Source organism: Taeniopygia guttata, chromosome 7 (assembly GCF_048771995.1).
Source record: "Taeniopygia guttata chromosome 7, bTaeGut7.mat, whole genome shotgun sequence".
NCBI lineage: Eukaryota > Metazoa > Chordata > Aves > Passeriformes > Estrildidae > Taeniopygia > Taeniopygia guttata.
This window is the reverse complement of record NC_133032.1, coordinates 39,356,246-39,371,859: the sequence shown is the minus strand read 5'-3', so window position 1 is coordinate 39,371,859 and position 15,614 is coordinate 39,356,246. Positions and strand designations below refer to the sequence as shown.

Genomic DNA, 15,614 nt, shown 5'->3' with positions numbered 1-15,614 from the left:
CAGACACTTTCCCTTTAAGTGGCCTAGAGGGGCACTTCTTGCACATCCCCGCCCACAAAGCTGATTCCCCTCTGTGGGCCTTAGCCCTTGACTTATCTCTCCAGCATCTGGGGTTGAGAAGGCTGCCTCGCCTGCTGGGAAGGTCCTGTGGTCACCGGGCTGTGGTCCCTTGCTCAGCTACAATCAAGAACACCAAACATCACTGCATGATCTTAGCTGCACCATGGAAAAAACCCAGCAATTCTGCTACTCACCATTCTCCTAAGAATGCCCAGTTGCTCGGGCTGCACACTTTGGCCATGCTCAGAGGCTGCCACCGTCATTGTAGGGTCTGCCTGGGTTAAGGAGAGACAAAGTGACTCGGCATTGCTGAAACCTAAGCGGACCTTGGCTCCCGCTCCCTACCTCAGTGACTTGCCGCACCTCCTTGGCCACTGCCAAAGGCTACCCCGATGCCATCTTGAAATACAAAATTTCAAGGCTTCATCACAGAGTCCTGTAATGCTTCCAGAGGGTTCACAAGCACAGGAAACCCGGGCCATCAGCCGGTTGGTGACAGCTGCTAGGCATACTCCAAGTGGATTCCCTAAAGCAGAAAAACAAGAATGGATGCTTACAGTTGCACCAAAAATTGAGACCTGAGCAAGAACAACTGCTTCTGTCCACTGCTCACCTGGCACCCTGGGCCTTGACTGCTGCTATCTGTCTGGACCTCCTAAAAATAAAGGCAAAGAACACCGCTGTAACACAGTCACCCATTTACGCTTCCCCTGCAAATGCAAACAATGACTGACCTGCTCATGGGAAGATCATCACCCAGGGCTGGTGCCCTCTGCCACCGATTTGAACTGTCTGCATCTGAAAGGAAGTTAGAACTAGTGTCAAACGGCTGCAGGACAACTTAACGGCACCAAAAATGTTATGGCAATCTCCCAATACAAATTTCAAGTCCCCAGAACTTGTGCTGTTACAAGCTATGCACCAGGGCAGAGCAGTTGTGGGACAAATGTGGGCACACACCCGTGACAACACACAGGCCGTGACAAACCAGGGGACAGGAGAGGGAGAGAGAGCTTTAGATGAGAACAATGTCTGCAAGGACCGAGAGACCCAAAGAACACAGAACGCACCAGAGACAAGTGACGGGACACACACCGGAACTGCTCTGCCCTGTGCACCTCAGCACTGTGATCTAAACAGACACTTTCCCTTTAAGTGGCCTAGAGGGGCACTTCTTGCACATCCCCGCCCACAAAGCTGATTCCCCTCTGTGGGCCTTAGCCCTTGACTTATCTCTCCAGCATCTGGGGTTGAGAAGGCTGCCTCGCCTGCTGGGAAGGTCCTGTGGTCACGGGGCTGTGGTCCCTTGCTCAGCTACAATCAAGAACACCAAACATCACTGCATGATCTTAGCTGCACCATGGAAAAAACCCAGCAATTCTGCTACTCACCATTCTCCTAAGAATGCCCAGTTGCTCGGGCTGCACACTTTGGCCATGCTCAGAGGCTGCCACCGTCATTGTAGGGTCTGCCTGGGTTAAGGAGAGACAAAGTGACTCGGCATTGCTGAAACCTAAGCGGACCTTGGCTCCCGCTCCCTACCTCAGTGACTTGCCGCACCTCCTTGGCCACTGCCAAAGGCTACCCCGATGCCATCTTGAAATACAAAATTTCAAGGCTTCATCACAGAGTCCTGTAATGCTTCCAGAGGGTTCACAAGCACAGGAAACCCGGGCCATCAGCCGGTTGGTGACAGCTGCTAGGCATACTCCAAGTGGATTCCCTAAAGCAGAAAAACAAGAATGGATGCTTACAGTTGCACCAAAAATTGAGACCTGAGCAAGAACAACTGCTTCTGTCCACTGCTCACCTGGCACCCTGGGCCTTGACTGCTGCTATCTGTCTGGACCTCCTAAAAATAAAGGCAAAGAACACCGCTGTAACACAGTCACCCATTTACGCTTCCCCTGCAAATGCAAACAATGACTGACCTGCTCATGGGAAGATCATCACCCAGGGCTGGTGCCCTCTGCCACCGATTTGAACTGTCTGCATCTGAAAGGAAGTTAGAACTAGTGTCAAACGGCTGCAGGACAACTTAACGGCACCAAAAATGTTATGGCAATCTCCCAATACAAATTTCAAGTCCCCAGAACTTGTGCTGTTACAAGCTATGCACCAGGGCAGAGCAGTTGTGGGACAAATGTGGGCACACACCCGTGACAACACACAGGACGTGACAAACCAGGGGACAGGAGAGGGAGAGAGAGCTTTAGATGAGAACAATGTCTGCAAGGACCGAGAGACCCAAAGAACACAGAACGCACCAGAGACAAGTGACGGGACACACACCGGAACTGCTCTGCCCTGTGCACCTCAGCACTGTGATCTAAACAGACACTTTCCCTTTAAGTGGCCTAGAGGGGCACTTCTTGCACATCCCCGCCCACAAAGCTGATTCCCCTCTGTGGGCCTTAGCCCTTGACTTATCTCTCCAGCATCTGGGGTTGAGAAGGCTGCCTCGCCTGCTGGGAAGGTCCTGTGGTCACCGGGCTGTGGTCCCTTGCTCAGCTACAATCAAGAACACCAAACATCACTGCATGATCTTAGCTGCACCATGGAAAAAACCCAGCAATTCTGCTACTCACCATTCTCCTAAGAATGCCCAGTTGCTCGGGCTGCACACTTTGGCCATGCTCAGAGGCTGCCACCGTCATTGTAGGGTCTGCCTGGGTTAAGGAGAGACAAAGTGACTCGGCATTGCTGAAACCTAAGCGGACCTTGGCTCCCGCTCCCTACCTCAGTGACTTGCCGCACCTCCTTGGCCACTGCCAAAGGCTACCCCGATGCCATCTTGAAATACAAAATTTCAAGGCTTCATCACAGAGTCCTGTAATGCTTCCAGAGGGTTCACAAGCACAGGAAACCCGGGCCATCAGCCGGTTGGTGACAGCTGCTAGGCATACTCCAAGTGGATTCCCTAAAGCAGAAAAACAAGAATGGATGCTTACAGTTGCACCAAAAATTGAGACCTGAGCAAGAACAACTGCTTCTGTCCACTGCTCACCTGGCACCCTGGGCCTTGACTGCTGCTATCTGTCTGGACCTCCTAAAAATAAAGGCAAAGAACACCGCTGTAACACAGTCACCCATTTACGCTTCCCCTGCAAATGCAAACAATGACTGACCTGCTCATGGGAAGATCATCACCCAGGGCTGGTGCCCTCTGCCACCGATTTGAACTGTCTGCATCTGAAAGGAAGTTAGAACTAGTGTCAAACGGCTGCAGGACAACTTAACGGCACCAAAAATGTTATGGCAATCTCCCAATACAAATTTCAAGTCCCCAGAACTTGTGCTGTTACAAGCTATGCACCAGGGCAGAGCAGTTGTGGGACAAATGTGGGCACACACCCGTGACAACACACAGGACGTGACAAACCAGGGGACAGGAGAGGGAGAGAGAGCTTTAGATGAGAACAATGTCTGCAAGGACCGAGAGACCCAAAGAACACAGAACGCACCAGAGACAAGTGACGGGACACACACCGGAACTGCTCTGCCCTGTGCACCTCAGCACTGTGATCTAAACAGACACTTTCCCTTTAAGTGGCCTAGAGGGGCACTTCTTGCACATCCCCGCCCACAAAGCTGATTCCCCTCTGTGGGCCTTAGCCCTTGACTTATCTCTCCAGCATCTGGGGTTGAGAAGGCTGCCTCGCCTGCTGGGAAGGTCCTGTGGTCACCGGGCTGTGTTCCCTTGCTCAGCTACAATCAAGAACACCAAACATCACTGCATGATCTTAGCTGCACCATGGAAAAAACCCAGCAATTCTGCTACTCACCATTCTCCTAAGAATGCCCAGTTGCTCGGGCTGCACACTTTGGCCATGCTCAGAGGCTGCCACCGTCATTGTAGGGTCTGCCTGGGTTAAGGAGAGACAAAGTGACTCGGCATTGCTGAAACCTAAGCGGACCTTGGCTCCCGCTCCCTACCTCAGTGACTTGCCGCACCTCCTTGGCCACTGCCAAAGGCTACCCCGATGCCATCTTGAAATACAAAATTTCAAGGCTTCATCACAGAGTCCTGTAATGCTTCCAGAGGGTTCACAAGCACAGGAAACCCGGGCCATCAGCCGGTTGGTGACAGCTGCTAGGCATACTCCAAGTGGATTCCCTAAAGTAGAAAAACAAGAATGGATGCTTACAGTTGCACCAAAAATTGAGACCTGAGCAAGAACAACTGCTTCTGTCCACTGCTCACCTGGCACCCTGGGCCTTGACTGCTGCTATCTGTCTGGACCTCCTAAAAATAAAGGCAAAGAACACCGCTGTAACACAGTCACCCATTTACGCTTCCCCTGCAAATGCAAACAATGACTGACCTGCTCATGGGAAGATCATCACCCAGGGCTGGTGCCCTCTGCCACCGATTTGAACTGTCTGCATCTGAAAGGAAGTTAGAACTAGTGTCAAACGGCTGCAGGACAACTTAACGGCACCAAAAATGTTATGGCAATCTCCCAATACAAATTTCAAGTCCCCAGAACTTGTGCTGTTACAAGCTATGCACCAGGGCAGAGCAGTTGTGGGACAAATGTGGGCACACACCCGTGACAACACACAGGACGTGACAAACCAGGGGACAGGAGAGGGAGAGAGAGCTTTAGATGAGAACAATGTCTGCAAGGACCGAGAGACCCAAAGAACACAGAACGCACCAGAGACAAGTGACGGGACACACACCGGAACTGCTCTGCCCTGTGCACCTCAGCACTGTGATCTAAACAGACACTTTCCCTTTAAGTGGCCTAGAGGGGCACTTCTTGCACATCCCCGCCCACAAAGCTGATTCCCCTCTGTGGGCCTTAGCCCCTGACTTATCTCTCCAGCATCTGGGGTTGAGAAGGCTGCCTCGCCTGCTGGGAAGGTCCTGTGGTCACCGGGCTGTGGTCCCTTGCTCAGCTACAATCAAGAACACCAAACATCACTGCATGATCTTAGCTGCACCATGGAAAAAACCCAGCAATTCTGCTACTCACCATTCTCCTAAGAATGCCCAGTTGCTCGGGCTGCACACTTTGGCCATGCTCAGAGGCTGCCACCGTCATTGTAGGGTCTGCCTGGGTTAAGGAGAGACAAAGTGACTCGGCATTGCTGAAACCTAAGCGGACCTTGGCTCCCGCTCCCTACCTCAGTGACTTGCCGCACCTCCTTGGCCACTGCCAAAGGCTACCCCGATGCCATCTTGAAATACAAAATTTCAAGGCTTCATCACAGAGTCCTGTAATGCTTCCAGAGGGTTCACAAGCACAGGAAACCCGGGCCATCAGCCGGTTGGTGACAGCTGCTAGGCATACTCCAAGTGGATTCCCTAAAGCAGAAAAACAAGAATGGATGCTTACAGTTGCACCAAAAATTGAGACCTGAGCAAGAACAACTGCTTCTGTCCACTGCTCACCTGGCACCCTGGGCCTTGACTGCTGCTATCTGTCTGGACCTCCTAAAAATAAAGGCAAAGAACACCGCTGTAACACAGTCACCCATTTACGCTTCCCCTGCAAATGCAAACAATGACTGACCTGCTCATGGGAAGATCATCACCCAGGGCTGGTGCCCTCTGCCACCGATTTGAACTGTCTGCATCTGAAAGGAAGTTAGAACTAGTGTCAAACGGCTGCAGGACAACTTAACGGCACCAAAAATGTTATGGCAATCTCCCAATACAAATTTCAAGTCCCCAGAACTTGTGCTGTTACAAGCTATGCACCAGGGCAGAGCAGTTGTGGGACAAATGTGGGCACACACCCGTGACAACACACAGGACGTGACAAACCAGGGGACAGGAGAGGGAGAGAGAGCTTTAGATGAGAACAATGTCTGCAAGGACCGAGAGACCCAAAGAACACAGAACGCACCAGAGACAAGTGACGGGACACACACCGGAACTGCTCTGCCCTGTGCACCTCAGCACTGTGATCTAAACAGACACTTTCCCTTTAAGTGGCCTAGAGGGGCACTTCTTGCACATCCCCGCCCACAAAGCTGATTCCCCTCTGTGGGCCTTAGCCCTTGACTTATCTCTCCAGCATCTGGGGTTGAGAAGGCTGCCTCGCCTGCTGGGAAGGTCCTGTGGTCACCGGGCTGTGGTCCCTTGCTCAGCTACAATCAAGAACACCAAACATCACTGCATGATCTTAGCTGCACCATGGAAAAAACCCAGCAATTCTGCTACTCACCATTCTCCTAAGAATGCCCAGTTGCTCGGGCTGCACACTTTGGCCATGCTCAGAGGCTGCCACCGTCATTGTAGGGTCTGCCTGGGTTAAGGAGAGACAAAGTGACTCGGCATTGCTGAAACCTAAGCGGACCTTGGCTCCCGCTCCCTACCTCAGTGACTTGCCGCACCTCCTTGGCCACTGCCAAAGGCTACCCCGATGCCATCTTGAAATACAAAATTTCAAGGCTTCATCACAGAGTCCTGTAATGCTTCCAGAGGGTTCACAAGCACAGGAAACCCGGGCCATCAGCCGGTTGGTGACAGCTGCTAGGCATACTCCAAGTGGATTCCCTAAAGCAGAAAAACAAGAATGGATGCTTACAGTTGCACCAAAAATTGAGACCTGAGCAAGAACAACTGCTTCTGTCCACTGCTCACCTGGCACCCTGGGCCTTGACTGCTGCTATCTGTCTGGACCTCCTAAAAATAAAGGCAAAGAACACCGCTGTAACACAGTCACCCATTTACGCTTCCCCTGCAAATGCAAACAATGACTGACCTGCTCATGGGAAGATCATCACCCAGGGCTGGTGCCCTCTGCCACCGATTTGAACTGTCTGCATCTGAAAGGAAGTTAGAACTAGTGTCAAACGGCTGCAGGACAACTTAACGGCACCAAAAATGTTATGGCAATCTCCCAATACAAATTTCAAGTCCCCAGAACTTGTGCTGTTACAAGCTATGCACCAGGGCAGAGCAGTTGTGGGACAAATGTGGGCACACACCCGTGACAACACACAGGACGTGACAAACCAGGGGACAGGAGAGGGAGAGAGAGCTTTAGATGAGAACAATGTCTGCAAGGACCGAGAGACCCAAAGAACACAGAACGCACCAGAGACAAGTGACGGGACACACACCGGAACTGCTCTGCCCTGTGCACCTCAGCACTGTGATCTAAACAGACACTTTCCCTTTAAGTGGCCTAGAGGGGCACTTCTTGCACATCCCCGCCCACAAAGCTGATTCCCCTCTGTGGGCCTTAGCCCTTGACTTATCTCTCCAGCATCTGGGGTTGAGAAGGCTGCCTCGCCTGCTGGGAAGGTCCTGTGGTCACCGGGCTGTGGTCCCTTGCTCAGCTACAATCAAGAACACCAAACATCACTGCATGATCTTAGCTGCACCATGGAAAAAACCCAGCAATTCTGCTACTCACCATTCTCCTAAGAATGCCCAGTTGCTCGGGCTGCACACTTTGGCCATGCTCAGAGGTTGCCACCGTCATTGTAGGGTCTGCCTGGGTTAAGGAGAGACAAAGTGACTCGGCATTGCTGAAACCTAAGCGGACCTTGGCTCCCGCTCCCTACCTCAGTGACTTGCCGCACCTCCTTGGCCACTGCCAAAGGCTACCCCGATGCCATCTTGAAATACAAAATTTCAAGGCTTCATCACAGAGTCCTGTAATGCTTCCAGAGGGTTCACAAGCACAGGAAACCCGGGCCATCAGCCGGTTGGTGACAGCTGCTAGGCATACTCCAAGTGGATTCCCTAAAGCAGAAAAACAAGAATGGATGCTTACAGTTGCACCAAAAATTGAGACCTGAGCAAGAACAACTGCTTCTGTCCACTGCTCACCTGGCACCCTGGGCCTTGACTGCTGCTATCTGTCTGGACCTCCTAAAAATAAAGGCAAAGAACACCGCTGTAACACAGTCACCCATTTACGCTTCCCCTGCAAATGCAAACAATGACTGACCTGCTCATGGGAAGATCATCACCCAGGGCTGGTGCCCTCTGCCACCGATTTGAACTGTCTGCATCTGAAAGGAAGTTAGAACTAGTGTCAAACGGCTGCAGGACAACTTAACGGCACCAAAAATGTTATGGCAATCTCCCAATACAAATTTCAAGTCCCCAGAACTTGTGCTGTTACAAGCTATGCACCAGGGCAGAGCAGTTGTGGGACAAATGTGGGCACACACCCGTGACAACACACAGGACGTGACAAACCAGGGGACAGGAGAGGGAGAGAGAGCTTTAGATGAGAACAATGTCTGCAAGGACCGAGAGACCCAAAGAACACAGAACGCACCAGAGACAAGTGACGGGACACACACCGGAACTGCTCTGCCCTGTGCACCTCAGCACTGTGATCTAAACAGACACTTTCCCTTTAAGTGGCCTAGAGGGGCACTTCTTGCACATCCCCGCCCACAAAGCTGATTCCCCTCTGTGGGCCTTAGCCCCTGACTTATCTCTCCAGCATCTGGGGTTGAGAAGGCTGCCTCGCCTGCTGGGAAGGTCCTGTGGTCACCGGGCTGTGGTCCCTTGCTCAGCTACAATCAAGAACACCAAACATCACTGCATGATCTTAGCTGCACCATGGAAAAAACCCAGCAATTCTGCTACTCACCATTCTCCTAAGAATGCCCAGTTGCTCGGGCTGCACACTTTGGCCATGCTCAGAGGCTGCCACCGTCATTGTAGGGTCTGCCTGGGTTAAGGAGAGACAAAGTGACTCGGCATTGCTGAAACCTAAGCGGACCTTGGCTCCCGCTCCCTACCTCAGTGACTTGCCGCACCTCCTTGGCCACTGCCAAAGGCTACCCCGATGCCATCTTGAAATACAAAATTTCAAGGCTTCATCACAGAGTCCTGTAATGCTTCCAGAGGGTTCACAAGCACAGGAAACCCGGGCCATCAGCCGGTTGGTGACAGCTGCTAGGCATACTCCAAGTGGATTCCCTAAAGCAGAAAAACAAGAATGGATGCTTACAGTTGCACCAAAAATTGAGACCTGAGCAAGAACAACTGCTTCTGTCCACTGCTCACCTGGCACCCTGGGCCTTGACTGCTGCTATCTGTCTGGACCTCCTAAAAATAAAGGCAAAGAACACCGCTGTAACACAGTCACCCATTTACGCTTCCCCTGCAAATGCAAACAATGACTGACCTGCTCATGGGAAGATCATCACCCAGGGCTGGTGCCCTCTGCCACCGATTTGAACTGTCTGCATCTGAAAGGAAGTTAGAACTAGTGTCAAACGGCTGCAGGACAACTTAACGGCACCAAAAATGTTATGGCAATCTCCCAATACAAATTTCAAGTCCCCAGAACTTGTGCTGTTACAAGCTATGCACCAGGGCAGAGCAGTTGTGGGACAAATGTGGGCACACACCCGTGACAACACACAGGACGTGACAAACCAGGGGACAGGAGAGGGAGAGAGAGCTTTAGATGAGAACAATGTCTGCAAGGACCGAGAGACCCAAAGAACACAGAACGCACCAGAGACAAGTGACGGGACACACACCGGAACTGCTCTGCCCTGTGCACCTCAGCACTGTGATCTAAACAGACACTTTCCCTTTAAGTGGCCTAGAGGGGCACTTCTTGCACATCCCCGCCCACAAAGCTGATTCCCCTCTGTGGGCCTTAGCCCTTGACTTATCTCTCCAGCATCTGGGGTTGAGAAGGCTGCCTCGCCTGCTGGGAAGGTCCTGTGGTCACCGGGCTGTGGTCCCTTGCTCAGCTACAATCAAGAACACCAAACATCACTGCATGATCTTAGCTGCACCATGGAAAAAACCCAGCAATTCTGCTACTCACCATTCTCCTAAGAATGCCCAGTTGCTCGGGCTGCACACTTTGGCCATGCTCAGAGGCTGCCACCGTCATTGTAGGGTCTGCCTGGGTTAAGGAGAGACAAAGTGACTCGGCATTGCTGAAACCTAAGCGGACCTTGGCTCCCGCTCCCTACCTCAGTGACTTGCCGCACCTCCTTGGCCACTGCCAAAGGCTACCCCGATGCCATCTTGAAATACAAAATTTCAAGGCTTCATCACAGAGTCCTGTAATGCTTCCAGAGGGTTCACAAGCACAGGAAACCCGGGCCATCAGCCGGTTGGTGACAGCTGCTAGGCATACTCCAAGTGGATTCCCTAAAGCAGAAAAACAAGAATGGATGCTTACAGTTGCACCAAAAATTGAGACCTGAGCAAGAACAACTGCTTCTGTCCACTGCTCACCTGGCACCCTGGGCCTTGACTGCTGCTATCTGTCTGGACCTCCTAAAAATAAAGGCAAAGAACACCGCTGTAACACAGTCACCCATTTACGCTTCCCCTGCAAATGCAAACAATGACTGACCTGCTCATGGGAAGATCATCACCCAGGGCTGGTGCCCTCTGCCACCGATTTGAACTGTCTGCATCTGAAAGGAAGTTAGAACTAGTGTCAAACGGCTGCAGGACAACTTAACGGCACCAAAAATGTTATGGCAATCTCCCAATACAAATTTCAAGTCCCCAGGACTTGTGCTATTACAGGCTATGCAGCAGGGCAGAGCAGCACCAGGATAAATGTGCAGACACCCGTGACACAGGACAGGATGTGACAAACCAGGGGACATGACAGGGAATGAGAGCTTTTGACAACAAGAATGCCTGCAAGGACCGAGAGTCCCAATGAACACAGAATGCACCAGAGACAAGTGACAGGACACACACCGGAACTGCTCTGCCCTGCGCACCTCAGCACTGAGATGAAAATAGACACTTTCCCTTTAGGTGGCCTAAGGAGACGCTTCTTGGACATCCCCATCTCCAAAACGGGCTCAAAAACCTCTCCTGGGGATTCCCGACCTGGCACCTCTTTTCCATCCCCTCTGTGGGTTGCAGCCCTTGACTTATCTTGCACATATCTGGGGATGCAAATTGCAGTCGGGTGCAGAAGGAGGCCCCCACTCCCATCTCCAGGCTGTGGCGCCAGCTTATCTTTTGGATGATTGGTGGTGTGAATCCACAAAGGACCAGAAATGAGTCTGCCTCGGAGGGGATCACCCCTTAGCCTCTTTGTCAACTAAAATAAAGAACACGAAGATCAATGGCTGAATTTCGCGCCAATTCCCAGCAAGTCAGCTACCTATACTCTCCTGAGTGTGCCTGAGTGCTCATGCCCCCAGCTCCATCCTGAGTCTAAGGTATGGCTGTTATTATGAGGGGCACCTGGGTTAGAGAGGCAAAGTTACAGGGCATTTCTGTGAGTTCAGTGGATGAGCTTGTGTGCTGTATGACACATGGATACCTCTGCTTTGCTTGTGAAAAGCCTTTCAAATAGACACCATTACTCACCCTGCTGCCTTCAAACCCCCACCATGATAACTCCTAATCAGGTACCCTTCTCACTCTCCCTCTCCAAGTCACAGTCCTCGACTCACCTGAAGCCTCAATCTCAGACATCATCTTTGACGCAGGGCAGATCACTTCTGTGACATGATGAGTCTGCTGAAAAAATGTTGTACACGACACAACCTGGAATTACAGGAAGTTGCACTCCTCCCAAAAAAAAAAAAAAAAAAAAAAAAAATCAGAAATTACAAAAGCACCTTACCACCACTGACTGCACAACCCCAAATCACAAATTTAAATATTCCCTGTGTTTAATGTTGCTTTCTTTGCAGTAGCATCAAAGCCTCTGTTACATTAGAAGCCCAAAAGCACCTGCAGCAAACAAGCCGAGATAAGCTGAAAGAGCCTCTTCATCAAAATGAGAGGAGAGTTCTTACCCCAGCTGATCCCAGAGAGGGAATGAAGCCCCTTGGCAAAGCCTGGGGTTAATATACCCCTGATTGGGCCCGCCTCTCATTCCCATGACACCCAGGAAAAGGGAGGGGGCAAACCCACCAGGTATAAAATCTCTCAGAGCAGCTACAGTTGTTTGGCTCCTCTGGTTTGAATTCAAGGGGAATAAAGGGCTGGATATAGAAGAAAACTCTTCAGGGAAGTCACAGTGCTTTCTTTTTCGCTACAACTACTTGGAGCAACAGGGCAAGAAGACTGATAAGAAATAAAACTTTTTTAGGCAGCATATCTAGATAAATTGGGTAATTTGCTGTTAACTTATGTAATTATTCCTCAGTGACTGCTAAGTAGTTCTCAGTGTGAGTCTAAGGGTGGAGAAGAATACTAATTATATGAACTGTCTAAGTCTCCTTGGAGCTACTAATTAGGGCTAACTAAATTATAATTAAAAATAAGAAAAAAAAAATAGGCTCCTGGGCAGCATCAAGGTTAAGTACATGCTAGGCTTGCCTTTCTCTGAGATACTTAGTCCTAGGGCACAGAAAGAAGTGCCCTGAAACGTAGTTTTAAGCCCTTGAAATGCTGAAAAAGCATTTTAGAAGAGCCTCCTTCAAGTGAATCCCTTAAAATGAAGAAATGGGGAAGGTACCTCCACTGAAACGGATACAATGGCAAATAAATGGCTTCTGCCCTTTAATTTAATCCCTTAGAATATTGGGAAAAGAGAGGTTTTCCTCGCTTTAAAGCTCTCCAGTGATGAAGACAGAGGGATTTTCCCCTCAATCCAAACCCTTAAGAAAGAGGGCTAGCTGGGCTTCCCCCTCAGTTTAAGCCTTAGGACAACAAAAAGGATTACCCTTAATTCAAACCCATAAAAAACACTGCCAAGGTTTTCCCCTTCTATTTAAACTGGAAAATAATGGAGATGGGGATTCCCTATCAATTAACACCCCTAACAGCATAGAAAAGGCAGGGAGTTTTTCAACTGAGACCATTACAATTGCAGGGGAAGTGGAGTCCCTCATAATTTGAACACAAGAAATAATGGAAAAGGAAGCTTTTTCCCATAATTTACCCCTTTTCTCTTCATGACCCCTCTGTTTTCTGGAAGTGCTGTGGAAGGTCTGGGGGTTCTAGGGAGAGGCTGACACAATAAAAGGGGAAAGTTGAAATCTCTCCCGTGGAACTCTACCAAGCATCCTATGGCCTCCTCAGGTGCTGCCCCTTGGCAAGAGAGCTCTTCCCTTGGCATTTTCTGAAACGGATGTTCCGTGCCCAAGTGGGTCCAGCTGCTCCCCAGTCCCTGCTGGATGTTCCAACCATAGTTCCTGGAGGGACACCCCTTTTAGCCCCTCTGGAGTAGCAGCTCCCTGTGCAGGTGTGCCCAGGTAGCTGCACTGAAAGCAGCTCGTCACATGGGAAGCTGCTGCACCCCTGCTACAGTGGGGGATGAGGTGAAGAAAGGTCCTGCGGGGTGTTCCCTATCCTACACAGCCCTTTGCCAGCCCCTTAAACAATTGGGTGCCAGACTTTCATTTCCAGATAATTAACAGTCTTTCATCTATGTGTGCCCCTGGCCAAGCAGGAATTGTGCTTCCAAAACTGCAAACAGTGAACGATTTCTCACAGATCACAGCTGCCAACACCAGGAACTCCTGCTGCCCTTGGAGAGCAGCACACCTCCGTCGACACACAGGGAGGGTGAGGTGGGTTTTACAGGGAAAAAGGGCAGAGGTCGGGTCATGAGGCCTGTGGCCACAAGTGACTTTCTACATCTTCTCATTCCAAATGGCACAGGATTTATCCTGGAGCAAAACTGCTGCCAGCAAGAATTCGGCCTGCCCTGGAAATAACAAGCACCCTACAAACTGACATCAGGAACCAGAGAGGGTGAGCTATGTTTCACAGAGAAAAGAGCCAGCGATAGAGTCCATGAGCAAGGGGCCATGAAAGAAGGGCCGCCCCCTGCAATTCTGAATGGCGAAAGATGTGTCCCAGACCCAAGCTGCCCCACTTCGACCATGGGTTGCCTTGAAAATCCCAAGCACAACTCACAAAATGACATCAGGAACATGGACTGGTGAGTTTTCTTTCCCAGGGAAAAGAGCTGGTGTTCGTGCTCCGGGCCCTGTGTGGGCAGCTGACTGCAAAAAATCTGAACGGCAAAGGATGTGTCCCAGACTCAAGCTGCCCCCACCTCAAACTTGAGCTGCCCTGACAGTCCCAAGCGCATCCTGCTAAGTGACATCAGGAATCAGATATGGTGAGTTTTGTTTCACGGGAAAAAGTGCCAGCATTCATGTTCAGGTACTGATTGAACAGTTGCCTCCACAAAATCCAGACGGCACTGAAAGGTCAGCCACCCTTAAAAAATTGAAACATTGCAGGATGTGTCACAGACCCAAGCTGCCACCACCTCGAAGTTATGATGCTCTGACAGTCCCAAGTGCGTCCTGCTAAGTAACATCAGCAGCCTGGAGTGGTGACCTTTGATTAGCAGGGAAAAGGCCTGGCATTCATGGTCAGGGACGTGTGGCTCTGAGTGGGCAGCAGCTTCCATACTATCAAAACGGTGCAGGATGTGTGCCAGACCCAAGCTGCCTCCACCTCAAACTTCTGCTGCCCTTCTTCTGCTTTTGATGAGAAGAAAGGACCGAGAGACCCAAAGAACACAGAGTGCACCAGAGACAAGTGACAGGACACACACCGGAACTGCTCTGCCCTGTGCACCTTAGCACAGAGATCAAAACAGACACTTTCCCTTTAGGTGACCTAAGGGGATGCTTCTTGGACATCCCCATCTCCAAAACTGACTCAAAAACCCCTTCTGCGGAGTCTCAGGCATACTGGCATGCAAGAGGATATAGCAATTTCAGAAAGCCAAGATATAGCAGGAACAGGAAACACATACATATACCTAAACACACAGCTAAGCTTGGCTGCAAGAACCTTTAAACTTCCTCATAAACCTGGGGCCTACCAGCGCCTTGTGGAAAACTTCTTTGTTAAAAATGCTACCATGGAAAAAGCAAGGAGGCAGATTTCCTTGCCTCTAGCAGACTTTAGCCCTCATTCAAGAAATGAGGCTCAGGAAACATATTCCTAGGGCTCATAAAAATACTTTGTGAGAAGTAAATATTGGGAAGAAGCAAAGATAATTTAAAAGGGGCGCTATACTCAAAAGCACTTCTGCAAAGTTGCAAAGAAGTCCCGCAGAAGTTTTCACAAAGCACCTAACCCAAGTCTCATGATGTGCCTCACAATTAACTGAGCGCTGCTGCCCCATAAATCCTTCCAGGAAATTTTCAGGTGCAAAAGGCTAAGACCATTTGGCACCTGCGCAGTGCATGTTTTTGCCTGCTGAGTCAAAATGGGTTGGAAACAACATATTTGCTCATAAAGTAATACACAACAGCACATTTTCAGGGCACTAGGGCTTGTACTCTGCAAGCTTCCCAGCAGCGGAAATGATGACAACATTCTCTTGTTACACTAGCAACATCACTGTCATTAGGTCTCCCGTTAATAGGATTCCTACTTAAAAAATGGTAACAGCAATTGTGCTGTGAGGAAGAACGCTCCCCCTCACTAGTCATTCATGCAGTTCAAGTAAAAATAAAAAAACCCAGACTACCTTCTCCACGCAGCAAAGATGGATCCAGCGACCCCATCATCATTCCATTTCAGTCCCGGGGCACTGCGCGTGCGCAGCCTTTCCCGGGGGCTGCAGCCCCTCCTGTCCGCCAGCAGGTGGCGGCAGCGAGCAGCCCCACGCGCAGCTCTCCCCCTTGGCCGCGCGTGCGCCGCTCCG

The 15,614-nt window shown here is 50.5% G+C and overlaps 3 long non-coding RNA genes across 3 annotated transcripts; all 3 read right to left on the bottom strand.

Annotated features, from left to right (window-relative positions):
- Positions 1 to 1,045: 1,045 nt before the first annotated feature.
- On the bottom strand, positions 1,046 to 4,173 carry LOC140684515 (uncharacterized). Its single transcript, XR_012056892.1, has 4 exons — positions 4,015 to 4,173; positions 2,818 to 3,926; positions 1,621 to 2,729; positions 1,046 to 1,532 (listed from the first exon to the last, which is right to left on the bottom strand). It is a non-coding gene; the product is annotated as an uncharacterized lncRNA (long non-coding RNA).
- A 719-nt stretch (positions 4,174 to 4,892) lies between these two features.
- LOC105759477 (uncharacterized) lies at positions 4,893 to 7,416 on the bottom strand. Its single transcript, XR_012056891.1, has 3 exons — positions 6,409 to 7,416; positions 5,212 to 6,320; positions 4,893 to 5,123 (listed from the first exon to the last, which is right to left on the bottom strand). It is a non-coding gene; the product is annotated as an uncharacterized lncRNA (long non-coding RNA).
- Positions 7,417 to 8,483: 1,067 nt separating this feature from the next.
- Positions 8,484 to 15,528, bottom strand: LOC140684514 (uncharacterized). The gene is made up of 5 exons (XR_012056890.1): positions 15,438 to 15,528; positions 11,440 to 11,557; positions 10,000 to 11,081; positions 8,803 to 9,911; positions 8,484 to 8,714 (listed from the first exon to the last, which is right to left on the bottom strand). It is a non-coding gene; the product is annotated as an uncharacterized lncRNA (long non-coding RNA).
- Between the last annotated feature and the right edge of the window lie 86 nt (positions 15,529 to 15,614).